The sequence below is a fragment of the Rhinopithecus bieti genome, unplaced genomic scaffold (assembly GCF_001698545.2).
Source record: "Rhinopithecus bieti isolate Rb0 unplaced genomic scaffold, ASM169854v2 scaffold_4658, whole genome shotgun sequence".
NCBI classification, from domain to species: Eukaryota; Metazoa; Chordata; class Mammalia; order Primates; family Cercopithecidae; genus Rhinopithecus; species Rhinopithecus bieti.
This window is the reverse complement of record NW_016804523.1, coordinates 122,770-130,213: the sequence shown is the minus strand read 5'-3', so window position 1 is coordinate 130,213 and position 7,444 is coordinate 122,770. Positions and strand designations below refer to the sequence as shown.

Sequence of the window (7,444 nt, the reverse complement as noted above, 5' to 3'; positions counted from 1 at the left end):
TTATTGTAATGATCTCCATATATCCTTCATTATTTTTATAGGATTCACTTCATGAAAAGTATGACATGAAATATTAAAACCTGAAAACAAAGGTCTCTGGGGAGATGATTGTGGTGTTACTGTTTCTCTGGCTGACTTGTTCTTGATTTTCTTATGACTTCAAAAACAATTACAATATGCAGAATTCCATAATATCATCCTGAAAAAATAGCCTGACTGGAAAACTGGATAGAGAGATAGAAAGAGAAAGTCTGTTATCTATGCATGGGAGGAAGACAGGACGTGAATTTGCCAGAATATCCGGTTGCCTACATTTCTAAACCAAGAAAAGCTGCAATTAATTTTCTTCCCTAAAAACCATGTTGGTTCCAAAGAACATACTGAGAATAATAATAAGGGTAATTATAATCAGAACTTGAATTCAGAGTGACTTGTTTCTGAAGCATTAAAAGCATAAGAGGGAACAAAATACACGGAGGGGACTCTTAACAGGCCTCTCTCCAGGTACAATTATAGATTTCAAATCTGTTGTTATCTTACCATGGCAACCTTCATACTTAATTTCACAAATATTGAACTTTTGTCATCCTATTTCTTTGGGGGAGTCCTTCAACTACTGCTTTCACTGAATTCATGTCATTGCCTTCAATACTTAACATTTCTCCAAGTACACACTGTGAGCTCACATCCCCAGACCAAAAACAACAGCAAAGACTAGGAAGAATTCGGCTGTGTCCTCGGCAAAAGCACTTAGATGTGTTCTTTTTGGCTGATGAGAACCAACAACAGAACATAACTCCAAAGGTTGTCAAGTTTAAAAGCAAAACTTTGGTCTTCAATATTAATAAATAGTCATTAAGTATCTACTGTGTGTTGAAAGCTACAGGAAATACAAAGGTTAAAATAAGCCATATTGTTCCGTCTCACGACATTTATAATATAGAAGGAGAATTAGATCCAAATCAGTATAAATCAGTTCCCAGTGTGTGATATCCCCAAACCAGCAGCATCACCTGGGATCCTATGAGAAATGCAGATTCTCAGGCTCCACCCCATAGACTTTCTAAATCAAGGTCTCTGGGAGTGGGGCACAGCAATCTGTGTTTTCAAAATTCATCCAAGTGATTCTGGTACTCTCCAAATTTTGAGAATCACTGCTATGAAGCAATATAACACAAATGTCATAAGACAGACACAAAATGCTTGAAGTAAAGGGAAAACAACATCCATTTTGGAAAGAGGATGTCCTGGAATGACAATATTTCCATAAGCTTTGTGAGTTCACTAAGAAATTGAAATGTAGGAAGTGGAAGGAGTAAGAGAACATTCTGGATGAGTGAAACATGAGCCAAGCAGCAGAGGTAAGAAAGTAGAAGGCAAATGGAAGGGTCTAGACTGACTAGCATGTAAAGAGTCAGAGATCAAGGTCAGAAGATAGGTTGGGGTCTCAAGAGCCAGGCTAAGGAGGGAGTTATCTAGCTCAGTGGACAATCATATGTTATTCAGGTTTTCAATTTGAGGAGTAACAAGATTAGAGCAGGGCTCTTGGACTCTTCATCTCAAGGTTTCCATAGAATAACCTGGAAAAGCGGAAGATACACAAGGGTGGGGGCACAACTCAGTTGACAGTTGCAATAGTTTGGGTAGGTAATAATGAAAGTCCCTGCTAGGGAGTTTGCAGGGGAAATACAAAAATGAGGAAAGTAATTGGAGATGCTTTGAAGGACTACATTAGTAGGGTTTAGTAACTGATTCAATATTAAAAGGGAAAGAATGGGAAAATCAACACCTTCATTAGCAACAAGAGATTAGCCATGTCATAAACCAAAGAAGAAGGAGATCAGGAAAAATTGGTTTTGGGGAGATTTGTTTAGGACACAGTTGATGGTCTGTGGTATGGTATATACCACAGCTAGAATATAAGCATAGAGTTTATAGTAATAATATCTGTAAAATTTGGCCACATAGGCTATGCCCGGTTCTGAGCTAGATACGTGACCTGTGTGTATCTTGTAAACCTTATACTGACTTTACAAGCAAGGCATTATTATATTCTTTTTTTTTTCTTTAAGAGACAAGGTCTTGCTCTGACTCCCCGGATGGAGTGCAGTGGCACAATCATAGCTCACTATAACCTCAAACTCCTGGGCTCAAGCAATTCACCCACCTCAGCCTCCTGAGTAGCTAGGACTATAGGCCTGTGCTACCATGCCCAGCTAATCTTTTTATTTTTTGTAGAGATGAAGTCTCACTATGTTGCCCACACTGGTCTCTAATTGCTGGCCTCAAGTGATCTTTGCAACTCAGCCTCTCAAAATGCTAGGATTATAGGCATGAGCCAAAATACCCAGGCTGGTACCTATTTGTATTAGTTAAATTTGATTCTGTTGCATAAAATAAGAAGTTCAAAGGAAGAATGGCTTAAACACACAGGGCTTATTCTACTACATAAAAGAAATCAGGAGGTTGGCAAGTTTCTTCTAATGCCCTGCTTCAGCATCCTCCACTGGTGAATTTCACCCTCAAGGGTACTTCGTGATTCAAGATTGCTGCTAAAGTGCCAGCCATCAAGGAGATGATAGCTGTAAATATGGGAATGGGGGCTTGTTGAGAAAAGGAGTATAAAAGAATAAGAGGTTGAAATAAAGAACCTTGGAGAATGAGCACAAGGAAGGGTCTGGAAAATGCACCGAAAAGAGACAAAGAGGAAACTTCCGGTAGCATGTCCACAAAAGGCAAGGAAACACAAAGTTTCAGAATGGAAAAAAAGGTTGGTAAGTGGTGTCTAATGGTAAAGTCCATGGCAACTGAAAAATACATGTTGGACTGAAGAATGTGAGGTCCTTAGTGACCTTTAAAGGAAGAGCATCATTTACATTTTCTATGGCAGTGGATCTCAGAGTTAAGGAAATGTTTGGTGGTGAAGTAGTGAAGCATTGATTCCTCTTCCATGAAGTTTTGTGATAGAGGGAAAGAAAGAAATGGTAGTAAGGCTTAAGTTTAGCAGTATTGAGGTAATGTTTTCATAGATTAGAAAACCTGAGTACAATTTCCCTTTATGATGTCAAGTCTCTCATGAGACTAGATTTAAATCACTTGAGTGTATGGGCTGCGACAGCCAAGTGCATCTTCCATGATGAGCAGTTCCAATCCAGTATCTCCCAGGGAAAGTGAACCAAGTGTTGGCTGATACTATATCATAATAAAGGGCTGACATTACACTTTTTGAAGGCTGTCTGGTAAGCTTAATTAATTCATTTTTGTTTTTCCCTCCCAAAGCTAGATGGAAACTCATCCAACTCTGGCGTGGGTTCTTGAAGAAAAATTATATTGCAAAAGTGAGGATGTTTCATGGCCTTCTGCACTCCCCCAAGGGCAGCAAAGGCTCTCTGGGTGCTTTGCAAAGCTTCAGAATCTGAAATGTCAGGGCCGTGGATCCATTTCAGAAAAAATAAATATCAGATTACAATACATTGTTTTTGCAGCTGACTGAGGCTTTGGTGTAGCGGATATTTCATTCTGCAGTTGCAAATTGAGAGAGAAGTTGCTGGCAGGGCAAAGTATGGTGTTTGCATCATTTCTTTATGAAGCCATTTTCTCCCCTCAAGCGGTGCATTCCCAGAGGATTTTTTTCCCCCTCCACAAATGACTGGTGTTTTGCAGTGCTCAGCATGCATGACTTGCTTTGAAAGCTGTTAAAATAAAGACAGATAGTTGGACCATTTCTCTTGGTACCTTTCATTCTTTTCTCTATAAATTTTGCCCCTCCCTCCCACCCTCTGCCTTAGGTCCCTCCCTGGAAACCCTTGTACTATAAAATTATGATAGAATGGCAGATACTGAAACCATAGCATGCCTTGCATTTCTAATTTTCTAACCTGAAACTAGTGAGCCATAACACCCTGGAAGCTTAAAGCTGCCGGAGGCAAATCCAACTCTTCTGACTTTAAAATAGCAACACATCTTTTACCATTTTAGCTATTTTGAGGTAGATTTTCATACACATGCATGCTGATTGAAATTAAATGCATTTTATTTTTATCCGTTTTTTTTTTCATTCTGGGGAGATAGCAGACTTGGGGGCACTTGTTTTCTACCTCTTAGAGAATAAATTTGAATACCTAAAGTAGGTATTAAGCTACCTAACAGCAAGTTTTCTACATATATCGATGAAAACCAGTCCAGAAATAGACCCACGCAAATATAGTCAGCTTATCTTTGACAAAGATTCAAAGACAATTCAGTGGAGAAAGGATCTTCAACAAATGGTCCTAGGACCTAGATAAGGACATTGCACCTTTCACAAAAATTAACTCAAAATGGATTGTAGACCTAAACGTAAAGTGTAAAACTATAAAAATTCTACAAGAAAACCTAGGAGAAAATCTATATGATGTGGATTAGGAGATGAGTTTTTAGATATAATGCCAAAAGCACAATCTATGAGAGAAAAAAAAGTTATGTCAGATTTTGTTAAAATTAAAAACTTATCTGCAAAGACACTGTTAAAAAAATGAAAGAATGGAAGAAAATAATTGCAAACATTTATCTGACAAAGGATGTATATCCAAAATATAACAAATCCCTAAATTCCTAATTCCTAAATTCCTAAAACTCAATAATAAGAAAAAAATTGAACACTGTAAAGATTGGAGAAGCCGTTTGGATTGTGAGAGGTTCTTGCTCTCAGAAGATTCTTCAAGCAATCACTATGTCAACCAACAGAGATGTTTTTCTTTCTTCATATAATGAAGATCAGGAATCCAAACCTATTTGAAAAGCTGAAGATACACCATTAATCCCCACTGGAATAGCAGGTTTTGCAGCAATTGTTGCATATGGATTAACAAATTAAAGATCAGGGGAAATATTAAAACGTTCCTTCACCTGATCCACATGTGTATGGCAACCCAAGGCTTTGTTGTGTGAGCAATGACTCTTGGTATGGGCTATTCCCTATATTGGGAATTCTGGGCAAAACTTAAGCCTTAGAAGAAGAAGAGATGCTGTCTTGGTCTTGTTGGAGGAGCTTGCATTAGTTACACATTTCATTCTTGAGGTTACATGTTTATGTTGAAAATAAATTGAATGTATTCAGACAATAACATGATATTTTGAACACTGGCTGCCTTTCTTGCAGGCTTGATTTGCTTGCTGACGAAAGTACCCATGACTGCTTCACTAGCTAGGTCACTCAGGAGAGTCAAGTTAACACAAAAGAAACATGTCACCTAAATGGACTTGATGATGCTAAAATGTCCACCTTCTAAAAATGTTAAGATGAAATCAGTTCTAAAGAAGACAGTAGGCCAACCTTGAAGTAATCCCTGTTTGCTGCAGATTTTTGCATGCTTTAATGTTATGTAGGAGTCCTATTTATCCTGCTTAACTCTTTTTTGCCTGTCTTGTGGACTGGTTGGCTCTTTTGGAACTCTTTTAAAAAAGTGCATGGAGTATAACTTCTAAAGCCTCCCACAACTGAAATTGTATGTGTGTGTGTTTAAACCAAACCTAGGCTGAGCAAAGTGGCTCACACCTGTAATCTCAGCACGTTGGGAGGCTGAGGTAGGCGGATCACTTGAGGCCAGGAGTTTGAGACCAGCCTGGCCAACATGGCGAGACCCTGTCTCTACTAAAATTACAAAAACTAGCCAGATGTGATGCCGCACACCTATAATCCCAGCTACTCGGGATATTAAGGCACGAAAATCGCTTGAACCCATGAGGAGGAGGTTGCAGTGAGCTGAGATCATGCCACTGCAGTCCAGCCTGGGTGACAGAGTGAGACTTTGTCTCAAATAAATAAATAAAAAATAAACGAAATCTAGAAAGCTTACAGCAGAGCTACATGGTAGTGGTATTTATTTCCGAATCACAATTCTTGTGTTGTTTGTTTGTTTCTTTGTTTGTTTTTGAGACTGAGTTTTGCTCGTTGCTTAGGCTGGAGTGCAATGGCATGATCTCAGCTAAATGCAACCTCCACCTCCCAGATTCAAGTGATTCTCCTGCCTCCCCAGTAGCTAGGATTACAGGCATGTGCCACCATGCCCGACTAATTTTGTATTTTTAGTAGGGGCAGAGTTTCACCATGTTGGTCAGGCTGGTCTTGAACTCCTGAACTCAGGTGATCCACCTGGCTCAGCCTCCCAAAGTGCTGGGATTACAGGCATGAGCTACCATGCCTGGCCTCAAAATCACAATTCTAAACATAAGAATAGCTTAATTATGGATTCCAGTTTAGCTCTTAAATATTACAGAATTGTATTTCTGCTGCTATTATATTAGAATAATTTTTAAATGTCATCTTGAAAGAGAAATATGTATTTTAAGCACTAATGCAAAGATAAATGAAGAACACTTTAAATATGTGCATTATGTTTATTTTCTCCATAAGAATCATAAACATTAAACTAAACAAATTACCTATAATGATAATTTAGACATACACAGGGAGGAAAGGGCCATCTCCAAGCCAAGGAGAGAGGCCTCAGAAGAAACCAGCCTGCCAACAACTTAATCTTATGCTTCCAAGCCTCCAAATTGTGAGAAAATTAATTTCTGTTGTAAACCACAGAGTCAATGGTACTCTGTCATGGCAACCACAGCAAACTAATACAGCCCTTTGCCTACCTGAATTTTGGAAGTATTGGAAGGAACCCAGTTGACATTTAGATGAAGTATAGAAATACTTCTTAACACAAGTTTAATAAAATTGATATCATTTATAGTGTACTTATTCAAAATTAAAGTGCAGTAGTTATTTATATTCCAAGGTATATAGCAAACATATTTAATCTTCAGGTTAAAAATAAAGTGTGGTGTGGAGGAAAATACCAAATTACAAGTTTTTGTGATCACCTTCTCCATTTCTTCCTGAGGGTAAAAGAAACAGTATTTACTTGGTTTGTTTATCAGCGTATTGTTGTGGAAGGAGAGAAGACTTGAAGAATTGAGAAGGTGCAATTAATCTTCATGAGAACAAAAAGAGAAAAGATAGGAGAAATAGAGAGAAGAACTAATACAACTGGAAACTTTGGAGAGTACGTGAGAGAAAAGATTCAGGAAGAGCTATTAGGAGTGGAACATTTCGGGTGATGGTATATAAGAAGGGTTATTGGGAAGGCATGCGATGTAGAATCCATTGTGGTGTCTCCTCATCCTTCCATGAAAAATTGTCACAAGATTCCCACATTATCCTCCAAGGCTTTAGATTTATATTGCTTTTTCTGACATTCCAAAATGTTGAAAAGGTTGTAAAATGAAAACGGGGTGCTTAAGACAGCTCAGTCCATTTAGTATTTTTCTCTTAAAATTTTCCACAATGTGAAACACAAAGTAAAATGCTATAAGGACAATGATTAAGCAAAGAATATTTTAAAGTTTACTTTTTCTTCCATTTGATTTCTCTAGCTTTCAAGTGTCTGCTACTTAGTCCATCTGTTGT

At 38.1% G+C, this 7,444-nt stretch overlaps 1 pseudogene; it reads left to right on the top strand.

The window, feature by feature from the left end:
* Nucleotides 1–4,693: 4,693 nt before the first annotated feature.
* Nucleotides 4,694–4,992, top strand: LOC108527555 (HIG1 domain family member 1A, mitochondrial pseudogene; annotated as a pseudogene).
* Nucleotides 4,993–7,444: the final 2,452 nt, after the last annotated feature.